Source organism: Durio zibethinus, chromosome 5 (assembly GCF_047325235.1).
Source record: "Durio zibethinus cultivar Kanyao isolate XHJ-2024 chromosome 5, ASM4732523v1, whole genome shotgun sequence".
Classification (NCBI taxonomy): Eukaryota; Viridiplantae; Streptophyta; class Magnoliopsida; order Malvales; family Malvaceae; genus Durio; species Durio zibethinus.
The window spans coordinates 20178343-20204401 of NC_143166.1; the positions used below are offsets into that span (position 1 = coordinate 20178343).

The following is a 26059-nucleotide window of genomic DNA, read 5'->3' on the forward strand; positions in this document are numbered from 1 at the left end:
TTGATGCATTGATAGCTTTTCAACATTTAAAGGAAGCGATAAATAAAGCATCAATACTAGCATTACCTAATTTCTCAAAGCCCTTTTGCTTGGAAAGAAATGCTTGTAAGGATGTCAATTTTACCCATACCTAATGGAAACCTAATTTTTTACCCGAATGGGAATAGGGATGGAGATGAGTATGATTTTAAATTTTTTACTGAGTACAAAGATAGGGATGGGTAATATAGCACCCTCCTTGTACTCGTACTTGTGCCCATACTCTGCATATATATTTATACATATATTTAGTAAATAAATTTTTTATTAAATAATATAAATTATTATTTTAAATTAATTAGAACTAATATATTTTTATTTAATATATATATATATGAATATATTTATAAAAATTACATAAATATGCAAGATAAAAAGTTTTAAAAAAAGTTAAAAGAATACATTTTGGTTTTTATTTTTTAAAAAACCTATAGATACAAAGATTATCCATACATATTAAATACCTACAGGGATGAGGATGGGGATAAATTTAAAATACACATTAGGCATGGATATATGGATGGATAGGATATAACAATTTGGGGATAAGGATGGGGAATACTTTACCCACCCCATATCCTGCCTATCGACATCCCTAGATGCTTATGCTACAAGAGCTAGTACAATCTTATCATAAAAAGAAAGAGAAATGGCTTACTTGAGTAAGGTTTTGGGACCAAACCATGTAGACTTGTCTACCTATGAGGAAGAGTACTTTTAACCATTCTAATAGCTGTAGCATAGTGTAGACACTATTTTGAAAGGGGTCTTTTATCATCAAAACTAACCATGAAGCTTTAAAACATTTGTTGGAACTGAAGCTATCAACAACCATCCAAAAAAAGGATTGACAAAACTATTGAGGCTAAACTATTTAATCTAGTATAGAAGGGGCAAGCTAAATGTAGTCTCAGATGCATTATCTAGACAACATAAAGAGGAAGAGAAGTTACAAAGTTTAGATGCTACTATTATTATGCCGAGATAGGTCATTGAAATTGAATAGAGTTATAAAGGGGATGAAATGGTTCAAGAGAATATCATAACTCCCATAATCAACCCTATTAGGGACTCTCAGTGCTTATTCACTAATGGGATACTCAAGCTTAGGAGAAGAATTTACTTGGAAAGTCAAGGACAATTGGGGACTTAGATTTTACAACTACTTAATGACTCTCCTCAAGGTGGCCATTCAGGGATACAAGCCACTCATCACATGCTCAAACTTATCACATGCCCAAACTTTATTTCTACTAGCCTAATATGATGAAACAGGGGCAAGAATACATCTAGCAATGTGAGGTTTATCAAAGGAATGAGGATAAGCATATTGTTTATCCAAAAGTCCTATAATTGATTCTAGTTCTAAAACAAGCATGGGAGTTAATCACTATGGATTTTGTGGAAAGACCACCTAAATCTTAGAAGTTTACTATGTTATGGTAGTCACTGATAAGTATACTAAATATGCCTATTTTTTAGCCTTATCTCATCCTTATACTGTCCTTAACTAGCCAGATTATATTTGGATCAAGTTTATAAGCTTCATGGAGCCCCAAAAGCTGTAATTTCAAATTGAGATAAACTTTTCACTAGTGCTATTTGGCAAAAGCTCATAAAGTTATCATCTTGAGTCTAATAAATAGTCTGAATGACTTAATCAATGCTTAGAGTAGTATCTACGATGCATGTGTTCATACAAGCCAAGAACTTAGGCTTTAGTGGTTACCTTTAGTTAAATGGTGGTATAACACAAGTTACCACTAAGTTTTTAAAATGACCCCTTTTTAGGCTTTATATGGGTATCAACCACTTGGATTTTTTTAGGATGCTAGTAGTAAAGCTAGAGTCTCCATTATTGAGGTACTATTAAGAGATAAAGAAAGGTTGAGAAAATTGCTAGTGGATCAATTAGAAAAAAGCTCAAAGTAGAATGAAGTACTATGTTGACAGTAATAAGACTAAAAGAGAGTTTTAGGTTTTGATGCATTATATTTGAAGCTCCAACCTTAGAAACAACCTTTCGTAGCACTCAAAAAAAACTTAAAATCTCTGTAAGGTTTTATGGACCCTATCTTATAATGGCAAAGGTTGGTAAACTAGCTTATAAGCTTCAGCTACCTGAGTCTTCAAAGCTACATCTAGTCTTCCATGTTAGTCTTCTAAAGAAGAAAGCTGAAGCTATGGTTATTCCTAACATACCCCTATTTGAGGTAGGAGAGGATGGATAACCCCTGGTTTACCTTGTAGCAATACTGGATAAATGGATGGTTAAAAGAAACAACAAGGTAATCAATCAATAATTGATAGGATCATCAAATTTGGGTCCAGAGAATGCTACATGGGAATATTTTTCAGTTTTCAAATCATAGCTTCAATATTTTAATCCTTGCGACAATAATTGTTTCAAGGAGAAGGTAATGTGACAAAATTGCAGGCATATCCTAAAGGTGACATGACGTTGGGTATGAAAGAAGCTAAGCTAGCTATTGAAAGATGTGGGAAAGTAGAAGGAAGCTGAGTTGGATAAAGCATCTAAAAGTTCTGTAAGAATTATACAAGTGGCACTCGTTATATAGAATAATGTAAGAAGTAGTGTAACGGTTACTAAACTGGTAGGATTAACCAATTAGTTATAAGGATGGTGTTTGATGATTGTTGGTTGTACAGCTGTCCTAGTTTTTAATTGTTTTAGCCCCTTATTGTTAAGATCATGATGTAAGCAATAAGAGAATATAAACTAACAAATGCATAAATTAAAAGTATGAATGAAATTTGTGAATTCAACTTTCAACTTCTAGTCTTTTATTTCTTCTATTCTAGTATAGTATTTCTTCTTTTTGTTACATCACTTGTACCATTTAAATGTTGACCTCACCAAAGCCATGGATATCTTGAACAAATTCATAAACAAAACCCTTAATAAAGCAAGCAGTGTCTCTAATCGATCACCATTCTTGTAGCTTCCAACTCTCCCAGAAAAGATACAAGTCTATCTATTGAGTAAAGGCAGTATAAAAAACTAAAATATCCTACAAATAGGTCTAGAGCACTTGAGGTGGAGAATAGTGAGCCAGCCCTAACTCAGGTACACAGATTTGATTAATCTCTTTTTTTCCCTTTTAATTTATTTTCAATACCTTTCCAAAACAATGTGTTCTTCTATAATTAAAAACTAAAATTTAAAAACACCCTTTCATTTTCTTCTATCTTTTTCTATCTCTACTTTCTTTTTTTTTACACTCCCTCTTTCCTTTATCGACAAACCTAAACCTAAATTCTAATAATAAAAATATATATAGAATCAATTGTTTATCATCATTCACTACCATTTGTTGGCAACCAAACATTACAAAACATTTTTTTTTAAATCTTCTCCACTTCCCTACATTTCAATTGCATTAGATTTTTCAAAAACTCCTCACCAAAAAATATACTCAATACCCCTCACTGCCAATTTTGCCTTTTTCATTAATTAAACAAACCGAAACCACCCTGAAACCTCAAAAAGCTTTTTTTTTTTTGTAGATATTGCCTTTTTCTCACTTTTTTTTTGGTGAATAATGTGTTTTCTTGAATCAATGTATGTTTAATGGCTATCCTTTGCTAATCAATTTGCAAAAAAAAAAATTTAGGGCTTCATAATGGAAAAGATCGAAGCTATTGACATATTCGATTCTAATTTTTCTTCTCTTTTATTTTCATTTTATTTCCTTTGTTTTTCCAATCTTTTCCCCCATTTTTGTTGTTTTTTCTATAATTCCTATTTTGATTTCATTCTTGTTTCCATTTCTCAGTTCTGATTTCTTCCCCTTTCATTTTCTTTGTTTTTTTTTTTTAGATGTTTTCATAATTTTTTCAAATATTTTCTAATTTCCAGATTTTTTTCATTTTTTGATATTTTAATTTTATATTTTAAATTTAAAATAGACTAGATAAATAAAATGAAAAGAAGAGATTATTTAATTTTTTACCAACCAACATACATTCAAGTTCTAAAGCCTAATTAGCAAATTAAACTTCAAACCATTAAATAAACCATAAAATAAATTATCTAACGTAATAAAAACATTCATTATAAACACAACTTTCAAATATAGTTTTGATTCGAATCAAAGCAAACTTGAATTAAATCCAAAAAGCCTAAAAAATTGGACTAATATTTCAATTTAATTTAATTTGAATTGTTAAAAAAACTATATCGACGAGCGTAGACAATATGAGATGTTCATTAAGTGGCTTGAATTTTTTTTAACATCTTTTGATTTTCAAATCAAATAAATTCAAGCATTAAAATTATTTAGATAATAATATTTTAATCTCACTAGTAAAATCCTAACAATGATTTATATAAGAAAATAATTAAATCTGTATTTTATTTATCATATAAATTTATTAACTTTCTAAAATATAATCTAGTAAATAACAAGTTTTTCTAATTTTATTTGTTATATTTTAAAGGATAAATGCGTAATTAAGGATGTAATGTTTAAATATTTTCTCAATTAAAGATATCATCTTTATTTTGGTTAAGTATGCGAGTAAACATTTTTGAATTAGTTCAAATAATGTAAACCATGTATGTTGAAATTGAGTGAAACAAATTATATGTTCTTACTTGGTAAGAAAATAAAGGTAAAATTGCTTTTTTCCTTTTAACTTTTTTGCTAGGATTGAATAAATTTAAAAAGTCATAATTGAAATAGTAAATTAAGTTAAAGAGGTACTATAGTACTAGATCTTTTAAATAAATTCAAAACCAAGTTTTACCTTTTAATATAACTACAACCACCGTACCAAAAAACAGCAACCTAAATTGCTCAAGCCAACTTTTCTTAAAAGTTTAAACCTTAAAAAAATTACTTTAAATCTATGTTAATTTAGCAGTATAAGGATTCTCAACAAAATCAAAGTATTCAAAATAAAAAAAAAATCAAGAGAGAAAAAAAAAAGGCATGGAGGAAGGCTCAGGTATGGAATAATATTAGGTAAGAGAAGTTTTTTTGTCCGTTAGTGAATGATGAAAAGATAAAGGAAAGGGAGAAAAAGAAAAACAACATTGTCAGAGATGCTTTGCTAGTGGCAGCTCATTATGGCAAAAAAAAAAAAGTTTAGGGTAATTTGAAATGGTCAAAGTAGAGGAAAAGTGGAAAAGAAAAACATAATGAAAAACAAGAAATTTGAAGCAATGAAGGTGAGATTTTTTGGGATTGAAATCATGAATCTTCTTCATAGATTTAGGCATTTTCAATTTTTTTTGTTGAAAATTTATTTAATTAATGTGAAAGAGGGTCAAGATGGATCAATGGATAAATTTTAGGCTTATTCCAACATTGATGGTTGATGATGTAACCTGATAGAAACAATGATGTCTAATAATACCTAAATTTATAGTATTTTACAAGTTAAAATGGGTCTAAAATTTTAAATTTTAGTTGAATTTGGTGCTGTTAATGTTATTTTCTTGATTTTTAAGGTTTAAGACTATGGAACATGATTCATATGCAATCTATGCATGCAAGCATACAAGCATACAAGCATACAAGCATACAAGATAGTAGTCGGCCATGCAATAAGGATGACTAGCTGAAATCACCCTATTCAATACATATAACCCAGGCTGGCAAAATCACCCTTTCTTGTAATCAACCTAACCACCAACCCACCAACCAAAACAAGTTTCGGCTTAATCCACAAACCTATAACCTACCCTAAGAAAAGAGACCAAGTTTTCAGGAAATGTTAATCCAACTGATGCAAGCCAACAATGCAACCATCCAAAGCAAATCTATATCAATAAAGAAGCTTGTAAACTAAATTGGTCAACTTGCACAAGTCATAGCCAATCAACCTATAGAAACTTTGCCCAACAATACTAAGTCAAACCCTATGAGACAAGGTAAGAAAGCATGCGATGCTATATGCTCCTTTAGGGAAGATGGAATGGATGAGGATAATGTAAAAATTATGGATGACCCAGTGGTGGCAAATCTCCATAGTTTTGTTAAGCAACTTGAAGTGGACTTTGTAGGGATAGATGATCCAATAGAGGATGATGAGCTATTAAGGTATGGAAGAGAAATTTTGAAAAGTTTTAGTCATATGGCACTTGAAGCACCTAAAAGTATTGAACCCTATAAAAAGATAGAAAAAAAGTTTGAAATGGAAGAAGATCCTGAAGAATATGAGGAGGATCCTAAAGAATTCATTGAAGGATTAGTTGAAGAATGAGAGATGTTTATGCAAGTAGGAAGAGCACTTTTGGAAAGCATTCAACTTGAGAAGGAGTAAGAAGAAATTCATAAAACCAAAAAGCTAAGATCGACGCCAAGAACTATCACTCAAAAACAAGAATTTGAAATAGCACTACCAACAAAGACTATCCTAAAAATGCTACTCAAAGAGTTGGAGAATGCCTCTTTTGTTAAAGATTGCAGTCCTGAACTTTAACAACTCTTTCCAAAAAAGCAAAAAGATCCAAGGAGTTTCACTATCTCTTGTAGAATTAGTCATCTAAAATTTGATGAAACTCTTTGGGATTTAAGGTCTAGTATCAATCTAATGCCTTTAAATATTTTTATGTAGCTAAGATGTGAAAAGCAGAACTTTCAACATGTACCTTCAAATTTACTAATAAATTCGCCAAGAAACCATAAGGAATGCTAGAGAATGTTTTGGTGAAAGTTAGTAAGTATGCTTTTCCTGTGGATTTCATAATTCTATATATGGAAGATAATGAAGCTCTTTTGCTATTAAGCAGATCCTTTTGATTAACCTTCAAAGCTTTAGTTGATAAGTATGACTATGACCTTACCCTAAGATTTAAGGATAAAAAGATATAGTTTGTAACTAGTTGGTATGGCATTCTAAGAGATGAAGATGATGCAAACTTAATAACCAAAGTAAAAGTAAAAAAAACACCCTTAGAGAGTTGGATTTGACTTATAAACCTCATTACCCATTATCATCAGTCCACCTGGCAAGATCTTTAAACGCCAGCCATGGTAAGCCTAAAACCAAAACTCTTATAGTGAATGCCAGTCCAATTTATATTATCCCTACAAAGAGAGTTACTACACCTTCTTAATCTAGTTCCACTTATGTCATACCACAAGGGAACATGTAGTAAGGAAAACTCCCTCTTGAAAAGAAGAGATGACTTTTAGATTTAGGGATGGTCAAGCTTGACCAAAACTAGCGTTACTTTGGAGGCAACCCAAGTTTCACTTTAATGGTTTATGCATTTATTTTTTTTTTGTTTTATTCTTAGGATTGGTATGCTTTGATATGTTTTTGTATTTTAATGCTTTTGTAAGGTGATGCAAGGAGATGATCCATGAAGAACACAAAGATGATTCAGCCTTAAAGCAAAATTTTAGGGGAGTATTTCTTTTTCCTAAAGGCTTAATAGATTTGATTTAAAATAGTGCTTAATGTAAGTGTAAAGGAAAATAATGCTTTTTAAACTTAGATGATTTTTGAAATCTTTACCCTTATTGCTTCATTTTCAAACCCAATTGGCATGCTAACTTCTTTGTTATACAAGCTTAGTTAATTTAGCATGAACTTTTCAACATTGACTTAAGTATGATATGAGGATAATTGTGAATGTGGTTAAGCAATGAAATGAATTCATAAGTTTGCTTTTCTTTGGATACGGTTTTTATGCATATGTCTTTATTCTCTTTCTATGAAATGCAATAATTCTTGTAAAAAGTTTTATGATGTTAAGTTGCAAAAAAATGTGAAGATAAGACTATTACTTTAGAATTCACCTACTCAACCCTTGAGGCAAAATTCTAGACTATATTTGACTTAAGAAATGATCTAGTTATTTCTTTAGATCGTTTGATCCTTTTTCAAGCCCACTATTATTGATGCATCCCTAGGAACTTTTATTTTGAGCTTTATAAATTATCATTCCTTTGTTTATTTCAGCTATAATAATAAACCCAAGCCTTTTATTTTATTATTATCACTTTTTTCTATTTTTACCTACCCAATATTCTTACATGTTTTTGGACATTGTTTATTTAGAAGGAAGGCACAAGGAATGAAAACCAAAATTGGCAAAGGAAAAGGAAAAAGCAAGGCAAAAGCCTATAAATAAAGCTGAAAATGGCTAGGTGAAAAAAAATAATACCAAAAATAAAGTAATGCCTCAAAGTCAAAAAGTTCTTAAATGTTCAATCTTTAGTCAAATAATTTCAAGAAATAAGCTAAGGGTTATTGACCCTAAATTTTCTTTTTCGTACCTTGACCCAAGCCTTACATTACAAGCCTAAAAGACCTTTTGATCATAAATCAAGTATGTAAATCTAATATTAGTGTAGAGGAAAGGAGAAAATGAACATATGAAGTTTATTTTACTTTGAGTTGAAATGTGATGAAATATTTTACATTCTTTTTACTTGATTTATATGTATGAATTAAAGATGGGGTAATTTCATATGCATGGAGATTATTAGATATTGAAAGCTTACTTTATGAAGGAATTTCTTATGAATCTATGTTTATAGTTTACTTTGTATTATGCAACAGTACATGAATGAAAGTTTATGAAATTTTGACTTTGTGAGTATATATAATGATCTTTAGTTTAATTGATTTGAGAATTTTGCTTGAGGACAAACAAAGACTTAAGTGTGGGGGGTGTGATAGCACCTAAATTTATAGTGATTTTACAAGTTAAAATTAGTGCAAAATTTTAAATTTTGGTAAAATTTGGTGCTATTAATGTTGTTTTCTTGATTTTTAAGGTTCTAGACCATGGAACATGATTCATATGCAATCCATGCATGCAAGCATGCAAGATAGAAGTTGGCCATGCAATAAAGATGACTATTTAAACATTATTGGCCTTCCATTCGGCCAAGAGATGAATTTTACATGCATGAGGTCTTTGCATCCATTCAAGTAGATCACTTCTAAGAAGATGTGATGTACATTTGAAGAATTTCACTTGCATTAGGACACACTTTTAGAAAAAGAAAGAAGCATTCAACACCACTAATACCTACTCCTATGGTAAAGGCAAATAATGAAAGGCAAAGAACTTTAAGGTACTATGTAGTTTCTAATGTAGATGTTTTTTAGCCATTCATCCGAAGGCCAGCTATTCAAACCAATAACTTTGAGATAAAGCCTTCAATTAAAGAAATGGTCCAAACTTCTATGCAATTTGGAGAACTACCAAGTGATGATCCAAATTTACATCTTTCTAATTTTCTTAAACTTTGTGATACTTTTCATTACAATGGTGTTTCTGATGAGGCTATTAGACTAAGATTGTCATCTTTTTCTTTCAGGGACAAAGTAAAAAATTGGTTATCTTCTTTACCATGAGGCTCAATTACAACATAGGATAATCTAGTTTAGAAATTTTTGGCAAAGCTTTTCCCACCAACAAATACTACAAAGTTAAGGAATGAGATCACCACTTTTCTACAGGCTAATGGTGAAACCTTATATGATGAATGAGAGAGATTTAAAAATTACATAGAAAATGCCTATATCATGGTTTACCTCAATGACTCCAAATTCAAATATTTAATAATGGTCTCACACCACCCATGAAAACCACTTTAGATTCAGCTACTGGAGGGGCTATAATGAGCAAGGCTCCTGAGGTGGCTAATGAGCTAATAAAAAGATGGATGCCAGTAATTACCAGTGGGGCATGGAAAGAAAGGTTAGTAAAAAATTTACTGGTTTATTTGAAGTTGATCTTATTACTTCCATTAACTTTCAATTGGCTATCCATACAAAAAAAGATTGAAGCCCTAAGAAACTAAACACAAGCCAACCCTATTAATGCCATACAAAGTCCTTTTGTATCTTGTGACATATGTAAAGGTCCTCATTCCTCAGAAAGATGCCAATATAAGGCAGAATCTATCTACTACATCTAACAAAACAAATCAAGTAATAATCCATATAGCAATAACTACAATCCTAGCTGGCAAAACCACCTTAACTTTTCTTAGAATCAACCAAACCACCATGCCACCAACAACTAAACCAACAACTACCACCCCAATCCACCATACTATAACCCACCCTAAGAAAAAAACTACTTTTGAGGATATGTTGACTCGGTTGATACAAGCTAATAATGCCTACATTAAAGCCAACCTACATTCATAAAAAGCCTAGAAATCAAATAAGTCAAACCATAGCCAATCACCCAGTAAGTACTTTACCTAGTAACACTGAAACTAACTCTAAAAAAAAAGTAAAAAGGGATGCAATGCAATATATTCTTTAGGGGATGTTACGATAGATGATTTTGATGAGGAAGATGATGAACCCATAGTTGTCAACCTACCCAGCTTTGTAAAACAACCTGAAGTCAATTTTATTGGCAGGGGGATATTTTGGAAGATGAAAAGCTTGTAAGACTTGGTAGAGAAATCTTGGAGGTTTTGACCCTATGTCATTAAAAGCCCCTGAAGCTATTGAAACTTACGAGATGGCCTATGGGAAAGATCCAGAAGCATATATTGAAGGGTATCCTTAAGAAAAACAAATAATACTACAAGTAGGGAAAGCATTAGTAGAAAACATTTTGCCTAAAAAGATAGCCCAAGGTGCACCTATCCAAAATAACCAAGGAAAAGGGGTAATGCAATAGGAGGACCCCAAATAAGAAGATCCTAAAGAATAATAATAAGAAGAAATTAAAAAAAAAAATTAGCAAAGGCCAAAGATGACTGCTAGAATGTACATGTAGTGTTTCAATGTTAACCTACCTACCCCAAGGCCTATTCCTAAGGAGTTACTTAAAGAACTAAAATAAACCATATTTTTAGATGATTACAACCCTGAGCTTCAACAACTCTTACCCAAAAAGTTAAAAGATCTAGAGAGTTTTACTATACCTTGCACGATTGGATTGAAATTCTTTGATGCACTTTGTGATCTTAGTTCAAGCATAAATTCAATGCCTATGAATGTTTTTATGCAATTAGGTTGTGGAAAGTTGAAACTTTCTATATTTAACATTAAGTTTACTGATCAATTTACTAAGTTACCATAAGGGATGCTAAAAAATCTCTTGGTGAAAGTTGAAAAATATGTTTGCCCCATAGATTTGGTTGTTTTAGACATGGAGGATGAACAAGCTCCCTTACTTTTCGGTAGACCTTTCCTATTCACTACAAAAGCCTTGATAGATGTGTAGAAGGCTAGCATTACCCTTAAGTTTAAACATAAGAAAATGTAATTTATATTTGCAGGGTATGGTGTGATAAGAAATGAAGAAAGTTTTAGCACAATTAGGGAATTTAAGGAAACCCTAAAAGAGTCTAACCTATTAGTAAAACCTCTTGACTTTCTGAAAAACTTAGCAAACCCTAGCTCCAATATTGTCAACCTTTCCAAAAAGTTAAGCTCAGTTTAATCCCTACTAGAAGAGTCAACCCACCTCTTTAAACTAAGTCTCTTTATGTTATACCGTAAAAAAAAAAAGACAACAAGGAAAATTCCTTCCTAAGGGATGAAAAGATTTGAGGATGGTTAAGCTTGAACAAAAGTAGCACTCCTTGGGAGGCACCCAAGTTCTATTTTAAAGGTTATGATTTCTTGATTTTTTTTTAGGACAAGTATGTTTTAATATTTTTGTTTGAGTTTTTTTTTATTTCTTAGGGATGAAGAAAAGCAAGGAAGATGCATCATGGATATTCAACCTTAAAGAATTTTAGGGAGTATTTCTTTTTCCTTTAAGTTTCTTGATATATGATTCCATTTAAATGTAGGGGAAAAGAATTAATTTTTTTATTTTAACTCATCTTTGCTTTCAAAAGCAAATTGACTTTCTAAGCTTCATTATGGTATTCACTTAGTTGGAAATTATATATATTCTCTTGAATGACTAAAGTATGATATGGAGTTTAAGTATGGATGTAGTGAAACTTGGAAGAATTCTTAAGCATGTATTTACTTTGAATATGATTTTTATGCATGCATCTCTATTATCATTATATGGAATGCTATAATTCCTATAAAGTTTTGTGAAATATAGATTTGTATGAAATTTAAGATTTGAATAAGTGTTCTACTCAACCCTTTAGGCAAAATAATAAACTGTATTTGACTCAAGAGATGATCTTGGCAGTTTTTTGGATCGTTTAAGCCTTTTTCAAGTCTACCTTATGTTTATGTATCCTTACTACCCTTATTTTGAGCCTTTATATTAATCTTTTTTTTTGTTTATTTAACCACATTACAAGCCCAATAAGTTTTTTGTATTATTATCCTTTCTTTTATTGTCCTTACCCACTATGCTTTACTTGTTTATCATAGACATAGTCTTGTATTTAAGAGGTAAAAAAGTGCAAGGAAAGCATGAAAATTGGCAAAAGTAAAAGTAAAGCCTATTAAAGCCAAAAATGGCTATCATTAAAAAAAAAAAAAGAGAAAATGTAAAAAATACAAAGCAATAAAGAATGCTTCACAAGTCAAAGTCTCAAAAAAAGTTCTCAATTGTTCAAAGTCCAAGAAGTTTAAAGAAAAAGTCAACTTAGGGTTTTAAGCCTAAAATTTCATTTTTTTCTACCTTGACCCAAGCCTTACATTATAAGCCTAAAAGACCTTTTGATTTTAAATTGAATATAAAGGTCTAACATTAATAGAAAGGGATGGGAAAAATGGACATATGAAGCCTATTCTATCTTTAAATTGAAATGTGATGAAGTGTTTTACATTCTATTTGCTTGAGTTGTATGCATGATTTAAAGATGGAGTAGATTTGTATGTATGATTAGCATGAGTCACTGAAAGCTTGCTTTTGAAAGACATGCTTGTGATTCTATATTTATTCTTAACTTTGTATTATGCAATAGTACATGTTAAAGAGTTTTGTATAATTTTTAACTTTGAAGATGGTTATGATGTTTTTAGTTTTATTGATTTGAAATTTTACTTGAAGATAAGCAAAGATTCAAGTGTGGGGGTGTGATAGCACCAAAATATATATAGTTTTTACAAGTTAAAATACTGTTAAAATTTAAAATTTTAGATGATTTTTGGTGCTTTTCATGCTATTTTCATGGCTTTAGGTTTTTCAAGCATAAGACTCATTTTCATATAAGCCATGCATGTAATCATGCAAAACTCACATTCAACCTAACTATGCAAGCACAATGCCACACACCATTGGTCCACATTCAATCAGCCTAAGCCCAATTGAATCATAATCCATTTGGCCAAGGTGGATTTGCAAGAAAAATGTGTTTGTTTGATAAGCCATGAAATGATTGACGTGCATAATGATAGTATCACATTTGACTAAGCAAGAGGGACAGAGAATTTGTAGACCATGAACTCCCTAAGCTCAATCCATTTGGCTAAGAGGTGTTGGAAGCCAATCATGATACTTTTTCTTTGTCTTAAAGAGTTTTGACAAGATGAGAACTTTGTCACTTTGATGTTCAAGAGTTTGAATAAAATGTAACTTATCTCCTTTTGAAATCTCATCTTAGACAAACCTAAGAAGGAAGCTTGATCAAGATTACATCATATGAAGATCAAGGGCCAAGATCATTCCATTCAGCCAAAGCATTTCAAAAATGAAGAGTTTGATTTTTGTATGCAACTTTAAAGATTAAGATAGAGCTTTATCTCCTAGTTTTGGAATTAACTTCAATCACTTGTAAAGCCCACCATTTTGGCTGAACCTATGCCTATAAATAGGCAAGGCCATTCACTTGTTTCATCGATCCCTTTCCTCACTTTTCCTCTTTCTTTTAGTTTTTTTAGTTCTTTATTTCTAGAGTTAAGGTATTGGCTTAGGGGACAAATTTGACAATTACCAAGATTTTTGTTTTTTAAATCTATTTTAATCAAAAAGTTTTTTCATTAGAAGATTTATTTTATTATTTTCTCATTTAAAAAATCTTATTCTTGTTTTCTTTACTATTCGGCGTAAACAATCTTTCATTTTTGTAGATACCCTAATCGATTCGGACCCAAACCCATTAGGCCTGGTATAACAGGATTTGGGCCTAAGTCCATTAAGCCCAGTTCAATGGGGATAAGTATTTAGGCCTAGGTGTTTATTATTTTTTTTTATTTTTTTATTTTAGGATATTAACAAAAAAAAGGGAAAAGATAAAATTTTGCTGTGTGAATGCATGTTGGTTTTTTTTGAAGGGATTGAATTTGTTTAAGGAAAATCTGAAGTTTCAAATAATATCAAAATCTTGTCAAAGGTTGAGTTAATCAGGGATTTTTCTAAATTTTCCTATAAAATTGGCAAAAAGATTACAAAAAGATTACACGAGGCAAAGAGATCATATAGAACAAAGATACAGGAGGAAAAAAAACAAAACAGATAGATCAGAAACACATAGAGAGAGAAAATTAGAAGTAGAAAAGATAACAGATAGATTAAAAACATAGCAAGCAGAGGGAAAAAATTTTAGAGTTTTGTTAAATAGAAAAAAAAATTTTTGGAAAATTTTCAGATTTCGATGAAATTTTTTTACGTCGGTTGAATTTTTTGACAGGTTTCCTAGAATCTAGCCCAGATTCCAGTGTCGGTAAAATTTTTTGATGACATTTCGATGAACCAACCAAGATTCCAATAACGTTTTTCAGAATTAGGTGAAGATTCAACCAATGTTCATCCGAGTAGAGAGAGAAAGAGAGGGAGAGGAAAGAAGGGTGAAGAGAGAGAAGAAAGAAGAATTATGCTGAAAAAGCTGAGAATTAACCTTATATACCCATTGAAAATGACGTTGTTTTGGCCTTACTAATCCCATAGGATCCGCGCATTTTCAAGCGGGTGACCCGACCTGTAGCGTAACCCGAACCAGCAACCCGCGTCCCTGCCTAGGCTCAAACTGAGTCAAGCTGCAAATTGAGCCGCCAAGCCGCACCTCTGAGTCGGTCTGTATGCCTCAAGCCAAGCCGTTTCATTCGTTGAGCCGAGCAACATCAAGGTTTTATTTATTTATTATTATTATTACTATTTTTGCTTATTGACTAAATTATAATTATTTGGTATTCCTTATTTTTTTAATTTTAATTTTAATTTTAATTAATTAATTATTTATTTTTGTCAATGATTTTCCTAAAATACTAATTTCAAAAAATATATATATTTTTGGGAAAAAGTTGAAAATATCAATTTTCCTTATAAATAAATTTTTTAAAAAATATTTCTAATTTCTAAAAAATATTTTTGAGGAAAAGTTGAAAGTATCAATTTTTCTTGACAATAAAAATTTTTAAAAAATATTTTTTAGGAAAAGTTGAAAGTATCAATTTTCTTTAAAAATAAAATTTCTAAAATAAAAATTTTCAAAAGCATTTTAAGGAAAAGTTAAAAGTATCAATTTTCCTTGAAATTAAAATTTCAAAAAAATATGTTAAAGGAAAAGTTGAAAGTATTAATTTTCCTTGTATAAAAGCAATGAGTGTTTTTTTTTCTTTATATATAAAACAAAAAGAAAAATATTTATATGAAAAGTCGAATCATTATTATTATTTTTTTCTTTTTTTCTTTGAAAAATTTTTAAATGTTAAATAATCTGACGATGGAGCCTCTGCAAGAAAAATAATAGTTTTCTTGTATACTTTTGAGGTGAGGGAATTTTCTTAATTTTTCTACCAAAAGTATTGGAGTCAATTAAGAATAATTTATAATAATTAATTACTTGGTAAATTTTTAAGGCTTATTGGATAACACAAAATTATGCTAGTACCATCATCTGATGGGCATTGTGAGTGTGCTATAACCTTTCTCATACGTAACTGTACTATCGGACCTAGTCTTGGTTTCACAGACATTGAATTTACCTTTTAGAGATACCTAAATCGAACTTAGGATTCCTCTTTAGAAGAGGCAGATTCAGTTGGTGGCCAATTGCACCTAAATGAAAAAGATTGGTGGCGACTCCTCAAGTCAATGTCTAGCGATAGGTTTATGGATCTAAACGTTATAACAGTTTGGTGACTCCACTAGGGACAGCCGAGAGTCAAGCTAACAAATAAATTTGTGTTATCTAAAAAAACCTTATAAAATTGAATTCTTTGTAAGGATTTTTTTTTTCTTTTTTTTCTTTTCTATTCATTTTATTTATTTATGTTGCAAACTATGTCATTCATATGCATATGCATAACATGAGCTCTATACTCAAGTTTTGTCCCTCTAGGAGAGAGTAAAGTACATATGCTTTCGTGAGGTTTTAATGCCTCTGCAGTGGCTAGTGAGATACTCTCACTCAAATTGAATCATTTTCGTTGGTAGCCTGTGATGGGTGAGGTTTAGATTACCTTACTAGTCTGTGATGGACGATAATGTAAGGAACAATTTAGGAACCTTTAGTGGTCAAAATTGTCTAACTCAACATATAGTGTACACTTAAAAGGCCAACCCTAAGATAGAGCCCTTCCTACCCAATGATAGATATACCCCGAAACTAGGACACAATAAGGAATAAGTTATGTTTATGTAACTGTTTTGATTGTTTGACTTTGTGCATTTGCATTATCATGTCATGCATCATTTTTATTGTCATATGTAACGTTGTGCATATGCATCATTGTCATATTAGATTTCATCCATGAAAATGTACATTTCATTCATGCATTAAAATATCATACATAAAGCATAGCATATCATTTTTAATCAAAATTATGGTGCTCAAGGTTCGAGGATAGCTCCACCAAGCAACTTTACTCATCAATACAATATAAGAGCTCAAGCCAGACAAATGGAATAAGAAAATTTCAATCATTTCGAAAGGATAAAGAAAGCTCAAGAAAAGCTAGAAGGAGAGTTGAATAGGTTTTTGAAGGCTTTGAACAAGTTAAATAAGGGAAAAAATGTAAAGGAGAATACCAGCCAACAAGACCATCCCTCACAAGAGGAGGATGACCCACTGTACCTTTTAATTTTTGGGCCACATCAAGCCCAACCCGCACAAGTCCACCACCACAGCAGTTTATCTATCTTGCAGGGTACACATACCCTGGAATACCATCAACTTCAAATTTAAGGCAATATCAGAGTTATGTAAATCCTATCTTTACTAAGATTGTAGTAGAACTAATACCAGTCCCTAATTTGGATGATCTAAAAGAAAAAAAGAAGCTGAGGCCCAAAGAGAAGGAGATTTTAAAAGCCTCAAAAGCTAAACAAAAGATAAACTTGTTAGAGAAAAGGTTACAAGCAGTAGAAGGCATTGGTTCTTATGGTTTAGTGGATGCTGCTAGGCTCTGTTTGATCCTAGATGTTGTTATTCCTCAAAAGTTCAAAGTGCCAAAATTTAAAAAATACGATGGCACAAAATGTCCGAAGACCCACATTATCATGTATTGTCAAAAAATGGCTGCCCATGCTAAGAATGAGAAACTATTAATGCATGTGTTCCAAGATAACTCACGGGCTCTGCTGCTAGGTGGTATGTCCAGTTGGATAAGACCCACATTTGTTCTTAGAGTGATATGGCCCATGCCTTCATTGGTTAGTACTAACATACTATAGACTTGGCCTCTAATCACCTGTCTTTGCAGAATATGGAAAAGAAAGTGACTGAATCATTCAATGAATATGCCCAGAGATTGAGGGACATAGCCTCTCAAGTGCAGCCTCTATTAACTGAGAAAGAGACCACAGTATTATTTGTCAGTACTTTGTAATCTCCATATTATGAAAAAATGATAGGGAATGCCACAAAAAATTTCATTGACATAGTGATCTCAGGTGAAATCATTGAGAATGCCATTAAAAATGGTAAGTTGAAAGAAGGGGAAACCAAAAAGGTGCCAGAGAAGAAAAAGATTGAAGATCAAGCTGCGAGCCTTGATAGACAATTCAAGGGATACCAACCCTATCTACCACAAGGTTATGCCCCATACTATCTTACTGTAAACAATATTTCACCTTACCTTTACCAACCATATCTACAATTGGCTTACTTACCAACTTACCAATCAACCTTTCAAGTACCTGCATATGATTCTAGTCATATCACTATAATAGTTTCAAAGCCTAACAACCAAGTGAGTGGCTCAAAGAGATCTCGAGATAATCAAGAAAGGGCACATATTGACCCAATCCCCATGACTTACACTGAGTTATTCCTAGAACTGGTCAAGAACAATTTGGTATCTCTAATTATGCTAGAACCATTGAAACCACCTTATCCAAAGTGGTATGATGCTAATGCGTTGTGCGATTATCATAATGGGAATGTGGGTCATTCTATTAAAACTTGCCCTACTTTTAAACATAAAGTGCAAAGTTTGATCCATAAAGGCTTAGTGAGTTTCGATGAATTAGGGGGGTAAGATGTTAATAAAAATCCTTCACTTGATTATACAGGGGCATGATTTTAGAAAAGGATGTCAAAGCTGGTTGGAAGTTACGTGTCATTTTAGGATTTCCTTTAAAGTAATGTTAGAATTTCTTTTATGCAATAAGATTGCATTTGTTATCATTTTAATAAAAGGCAAGGATAATCCATTTCATTACATTTTCTCTTTTATTCAATCACTGTTCTATTCTTTGTCACCTTTCATAACTTTTCGTTTCCATTTTTGAACTCTGAATGATGAATGTTTAGATAATGATGCTAACAATAATTCTGAGATTTAATTTTGAGAACTTATTCACATTGATTTGAAGTGATTATTTGAAAAAAAGTTACTAACAGATATGAGATGGATATATCTTGAAGATGTAATCATTTATGAAGATCCATGAGCTTGTTTTTGTTTAATAGATGATCTTTAAATAAAGCATTCACATTTGAGATGAAAAATGGTTATCTTTCTTTTACTATTCGAAAAACCATTCATTGCTATCCCTTTGAGCCTATTATGATTTCTTTTTCTAAAAAACCATGACCAAGGATCACCTTTTACACTGGAGGGCATTTAAAAAAAAAAGGTAAAAAAAAGAATCATAAAAGGTCTCAAAGATAGAAAGAAAAGAAAGAAAGAAAAGCAAAACAAAGAAAAAAGAGAAAAAAAAAAGGAAATGAATGCCACAAATGATTTGAGGCAAAATAAGGGGAATCTTTTTATGAAGAATGAGATCGATGAAAAAAGAAAAAGTAGTGAAATAATGTGGAATGGGGCAAAATGCCAAGTTGCATCAAATAATAAATGATCCTTTAGTTTTGAAACCTTTAAAGACATGTTTTGAGCCTATTTTATCTTTTTTTTATGATCCTTCACCATGGCCTACATTATAACCTTGAAAAGTCTATTTGGATCAAGTATGAATGCTTGAATTGAATGATCATATGTTAGGCGAAGACATGCTCATGATAGAATAATGGAATCACGTTATATTGTTCTAGAGAATAATGTGTGAGAGATATCAACAATGGATGAAAAAAGATGAAAAAGGAAAAGAGAAAAAAAAGGGAAAATGGATGAAAAAAAAGAAAAAGAGAAAAATGAAAAAATAAGAGAAAATAAAAAAAAAGATGAAAAGAAAAAAGAAGACTCAAATTGAAAACCCGAAAGGGCAATTTGGGTAGACAAATCTCTAAGCTGAAAATTGGATGAACAATTCAAATATATGGAAGATCAAGGCATCTAAAGATCCTTTAAAGCTAGGGCAAAGTTTGATGAGCTCAAAATGATTTCGACAGTTAATGGAATGAGTTTTCAAAAAAAAATCTTGAATTAATGTTCAAAATTGTCAGAATATTCATTTGTCCTAATGACATACATCCAACTTGTTTCTTTTCCCCATTTACTTTTGTACCAAAACTCACTCCTCATTGATTGCTTTTCTCCTACTGCACCTTGTGCACTTTTATTCTCACTTCCCTATAATGAATTGAGGAAATGTATGATTGCATTGTGTTTGTCAAGAATTGAAATGATAATGAATGAATGAATATGTGCTTAAAAGGTTCTTGCATTCTTTTGAAAAAAAAATCCAGAATGATCGGAAGTAAAAATGATGAAGAGATGGTAGAAACTTGAAAAATGACACATGGGATGGCCAAATGTTGAACATGGTAATGGATTGCTTAATAAGATCTAAAAAGATGATGTGATCAAGAGATGAATATAGTGATAGATTGATCGACATAACCTATGTATTGTGATCAAATGATGAGAATCAATGGACAAAATTCATTTTAGAATGGCTAGTGCTGAAAAACCTGTGAATGGTGATCAAGCGATGAAAATAGTATAGATCAATAGACAAAATTTGTTCTGAAATAGTTACTATTGATAAGCCTATGAATGGTGGTCAAGTGATGAAAATAATAGTGATAAGTTGATAAAACTCATGAAATGTGAGATGGTGGGGTCTTGAGAACCATATTACCACAATTTCATGACATTTATCTGCATTACATGTATTATGTTTGCTTCGTCATTTGAACAGTACATGTACATGATTTGGTGAATATTTAAAATTTTGTTTGGCCATGCATCAGCTAGCAAACATTGAAATCATGATTTAGGATATGGCATCTACATTATTATGTGAATCCATATTGTTGCATTTGCATCCTTAATCATGACATATAAAATTTTGAGTCACCGAAAAAGAAATTGTGAATCTTTTGATAAGTATCTTAATTTCTTAAATGAGAATCTTTAAGAAATCTTCAAATGAGAATCTTCGAGTCTTAAATGAAAATCTTTAAGAAATCCTCAAATGAGAATCTTTGAGTGTCAAATGAAAATCTTTGAATTTCAAATGAGAATCTTTGAGTCTTAAATAATAATTTTTGAGATGTGAAACCCAAAATTTATCGAATGTGAATCTTCAAATTCAAATAAGAATCTTTGAATTTCAAATGAAAATCTTTGAGATGTGAAACCCTAAAGTTTGTTGGGTGTGAATCTTTGAATTAATGAAAAGTTTTGAACTTTCGGATGTGAATCTCCAAAATTCAAATGAAAAGCTTTGAACTCAACTTTTGGATGTGAATATCTAAATTTTTGAGTGAGAAGATGTGAAACTCTAAGATTTCTTAAATGTGAACTTTTTGAATTCAAACGAAAAGCTTTGAACTTTTGGATAAGAATCCACAAAATCTGAATGAGAATCTTTAAATGTTGGATGTGAGTCTTGCAAATGCAAATCTTAAGATCCTACAAAATTGAATTCTTACATAGTTGAAATTTTGAGAATCAAATTTCAGTGAGTTCTTGTGAAGCTGAAAGGTTCTTGCGAATCTGAACCTTTGAATTTTGAGTTTGCATGACAAATTTCATCAGGTCTAATCTACGATACCTCTGGACATGATTGTCGAGAAGCCTTTTATTTTTTCAAAGTTGTTGAGCCTCTGATTAGAGGAGCTTTGTTTATTTTTCTCAAAGTTGTTGAGCCTCTAATTAGAGGAGTTTTATTTATTTTTCCAAAGTCATTGAGCCTCTATTTAGAGGAGCTTTGTTTACTTGTTAAAAAAAAAACAAAAATAAAAAAAATGAAAAAAAAAGTGTTGGGGTGATCATATGTGGGGTGTCTACGTTTTTACACAATTCTTGTTGCATAGGAAATGCGCAAAGAGGGGTAGCTGTAGACACCCTAATCAGTCTTGACCTAAACCCATTAGGCTTGGTCTATTAGGATTTGTGCCTAAGCCCATTAGGCCTGGTTCATTGGGGCCAAGTAGTTAGGCCTAGGTGTTTGTTATTTTATTCTTATTTTTTTATTTGTGTTATTTTATTATTTATTTTATTTTAGGACATTAGCTAAAAAAAAGGGGAAAAGATAAAATTTTACTATGTGAATGCATGCTGATTTTTTTTAAGAGATTGAATTTTTTGAAGGAAAATCCAAAGTTTCTGATAATATCAAAATCTTGTCAAAGGTTGAGTTAATCAAGGATTCTTCTAAATTTTCCTATAAAATTCACACAAAGATTACAGAAAGATTACGTGAGGTAGAGAGATCACACAGAACAGAGATACAGGAGGAAAAAAAATAGAATAGATAGATCAAAAACACATAAAAAGAGAAAATCAGAAGCAGAAAAAAGAACATATAGATTAGAAACACAATAAGCAGAAGGAAAATTTTTTTGAAGTTTTGTTAAATAGAAAAGAAAATTTTTTGGAAATTTTTTGGAAAATTTCTAGATTTCGATGAAATTTTTTGACGCCGATTGAATTTTTCAGTGTCGGTTGAATTTTTTGACAAGTTTCCCAAAATGTGGCCTAGATTCCAGTGTCGGTTGAATTTTTTAGCGACATTCCAATGAACTAACCCAGATTCTGGCAACGTTTTCTAGAATTCGATGAAGATTTAACTAGTGTTCATCCAAGTGAGAGAGAGGGAGACGAAAGAAGGAGGAAGAGAGAAAGGGGAAAGAAGAATTCTGCTGAAAAGGTTGAGAATTAGCCTTATGTACCTATTGAAAACGATGTCATTTTGGTCCTACTAATCCCAAAGGATCTACGTGTTTTCAAGCGAGCGACTCGACCCGTAGCACAACCTGAACCAAGATCTCGCATCCCTGCCTGGTCTACAGTCGAGCTGAGCCGTAACCTGAGCCACAAAGCGGTACCTTTGAGTCGATCTTTGTGCCTCAAGTCAAGCCGTTTCAGCCGTTGAGCTGAGCCGCGTCAAGGTTTTTTTTCATTTATTTATTTATTATTATTTTTTTTTATTGACTAAATTATAATTATTTGGTATTCCTTGTTTTTTTAATTTTAATTTTATTTATTTATTTATTTATTTATTTTTGTCAATGATTTTTCTAAAATAAATTTCCAAAAAAAAATATTTTTGGGGAAAAGTTGAAAGTATCATTTTTCCTTAGAAATAAATTTTCTAAAAAATATTTCCAATTTCTAAAAAATATTTTTGAAGAAAAGTTGAAAGTATTAATTTTTATTGATAACAAAAAATTTTAAAAAACATTTTTTAGGAAAAGTTGAAAGTATCAATTTTTCTTAAAAATAAATTTTCTAAAATAAAAATTTTCAAAAGCATTTTGAGAAAAAGTTGAAAGTATCAATTTTCTTTGAAATTAAAATTTCAAAAAAATATGTTTAAGGAAAAGTTGAAAGTATCAATTTTCCTTGTATAAAAGAAATGAGTTTTTTATATATATATAAAATAAAAAGAAAAAGATTTATATCAAAAGTCAAATCATTATTATTATTTTCTTTGTTTCTTTGAAAAATTTTTAAATGTTAAATAATCTGAGGATGAAACCTCTATAAGAAAAACAATAGTTTTCTTGTATACTCTTGAGGTGAGGGAATTTTCTTAATTTTTCTGTCAAAAGTATTGGAGTCAATTAATAATAATTTTTAATAATTAATTACTTGGTAAATTTTTAAAGTTTATATGATAACACAAAATTGAGCTGGTACCATCATTTGATGGGTATTATGAGGGTGCTATAACCTTTCTCACACGTAACCATACTCCCGGACTTAGTTTTGGTTCCGCAGACATTAAATTTACCTTTTAGAGATACTTAAGTTGAACTTAGGATTCCTCTTTAGAAGGGGCAGATTCGGTTAGGTGGCCAATCACACCTAAATAAAAAAGATTGGTGGTGACTCCTCAAGTCAATGTATTGCGATAAATCTATGGATCTAAACGTTATAACAATCTTCAAGATCCAAGTTCTTTTATTATTGATTGCACAAAAATTTTAGTTTTTTCACATTCATTTTTAGTGCAATTTAATTTATATTTTGGCTTGTTCATTAGGATTTTTGACAAAATTGCTCCTAAATGCACATTGATCTCATGTGGAGGTACAAAAGGAGAAATTGAGGAATTTTGGTCAAATTGGATACATTTTGGAGGATTTTTTGTGTGAAATTATGCAATTAGCCTAAACTACTGTCAATATATAATATTAGCACTTAGGAATTTTGTTGATTTTTCTTGCTTGATTTTTTTAATATTATTTTTATAGTTTTTATATATAATGGATGATAAAAATATTCACAGAATGTTTGGAAATTTTGCAAAAAAAAAAAAAGGAAAATAAAAAGATATATGAAGCATGCAAGAAGGACATTGGTGCATGGTGCATGGCAGAAGCACCAAAATTTCAAAATGTTTCAAGCTATTTCAAGAGCACCAATTAGAGGGGTTGATGTGGCATTTTCAAGAGCTTTGATTGGTCATTAAATTGACTTATTAGACCACCCATTACACATCAAAGAAGAGCTTGCAAAGTGTTAAAGAAAAAGCCAAACAGCCATGCACCAAATGCATAAGCAAGGAGGAATTCTCTAGAAACTTACCTCATTATAGATATTTTGGAGAGATTTTTTGAGGCTTCATTCATCACTCACCTAACTATAAATAGGAGTGGAGCCAACCATTTTAGGGATACTTTAGCTTAGGATTTTATTTTCTTGTTCTTTAACTTATGCACGTTCCTTTACTGCATTTTACTTTCTTAGCAACCAAACAGACCTTGATCTTCATGTTTTTCTATTGATTTGATTGTACTTTTACATTTCCTCAAGTATTTTTCAGTTTTCTTAACGATTTTGGCAATGAAACTTGCAAATTTTATTGATTTCTAGCTCAAATCTACTAATTTTTCATTGATACTCAAATCTGTTTTTGAATATGCCAGTTTTGACCTATCTACGGTTTTTTCTTCATATCTCATTCAAATCATACTTGTTTTTGTTCAAATTTTTTCATAATTTCCTAATTCAATTAGCTACAAAATATTAAAAATTCAGCTTCAAACTCACATCACAACCTTCCAAATCAAGCTTGGAAAATCTGGCTAGATGCAGTGATAGTGCAATTCCAATTTTGATCCAGCAAGTTTGGCATGGAATTGCTCTTTCCTTAGTGAGTTGTTTGCCTTCTTTTCACTCTAAATCCTTGGTTTTACTTGTTTACTTGTTGATTCTTACTTGATTTAGTTTACTTCTTTACATTTCATTGCTGTTTGGATCATTTTCTTAGATGATGTTCTGATTTTCCAGATTTTGCACTATTTTTGAAATTGATTTTGTTGAGCTCATTTCTTTATTGATTCATACTATTTTCTTGTTGATTTAAGTAGTTAACTGGTAAATCCATGTTGTTCTAGCTTATATGAAGTTCTTTTCCAACATATAATCACAACTTGAATTTTTTTTGTTTTTTGCAATATTCATTCTGCTCCTGCACAAATAGGGTTTGGAGTTAGTTTTTGTGCAATGTTTGTGTAATTTTCTGCATGTTTTCTTCTTCAATTTTATTTTGCATTTAGTCCTTTATCCTCTCATACATATTCCAAGTTAGGTGTAGCTTTACTTGTGCACTAAAAATCTCAATCGTGAAATGAAAATTTTGTTTACAGCTTGTGTTTACTGTTTCTTGTTTGCTGCAATTCTTTCTATTTGACTTTTCTTTTACATTTTGTTTAGTCATTATTCTTAGATTATGTGTTTATAGAGGCTAGTTAATAGCTGCTTCAAAATCTGTTTAGATTCAAGAATCTCTTCATACTTAGCTTTAGTTACAATTGCAACATTTAGCTTTCATTTCATGATCATGCTAGGCGTCATTTCCAAGCTCTATGTGGTGTCATTTCCATTTTCCTTAATTCGAGAATTTAGGTGTTATTTCCATGTGAATTTTGTATTTGCGTTTCACTCATGATTTTCACTTTTTCATTTTATTTTAGCTCTTACTTGCTATTGCATTTTAGGACTAGTTATATTTTTTTTCTTTTGCATTTTGTTCATTTTTTATCATGTATTTATTTCTTAGTTAGTTTTAGTTGATTGCTTGAATTTTTTTAGTAGAATTTTAAATGTTTCATAGATATTTTTTTTATAGAACCAACTTTAGAAGTGTATGGGGATAATAGATACTTAACTTAGGAATGTCTTTAACTAATTTTCGTCGGATAGACATCTAGACTTTCATAGTATCTACTATTACTTGCACGGTATGTGCACTTGCAGAGTTTCCTCAATCATTTACTTTGCAAGATTCTACCATTACTTTTTTCTTTCATGATTTTTTAAGTTGTTTTCATGCAATCCTCATTTTCTTTACAAGCATTCGGCTACTACTTCAATTTTATTTTCTTTGCAATCTTTTTTAGTT

The 26059-nt window shown here is 31.0% G+C and overlaps 1 non-coding gene across 1 annotated transcript; it reads right to left on the minus strand.

The window, feature by feature from the left end:
- Positions 1–9456: 9456 nt before the first annotated feature.
- Positions 9457–9562, minus strand: LOC149518760 (small nucleolar RNA R71). Its single transcript, XR_016342548.1, has one exon. It is a non-coding gene; the product is annotated as a small nucleolar RNA R71 (small nucleolar RNA).
- Between the last annotated feature and the right edge of the window lie 16497 nt (positions 9563–26059).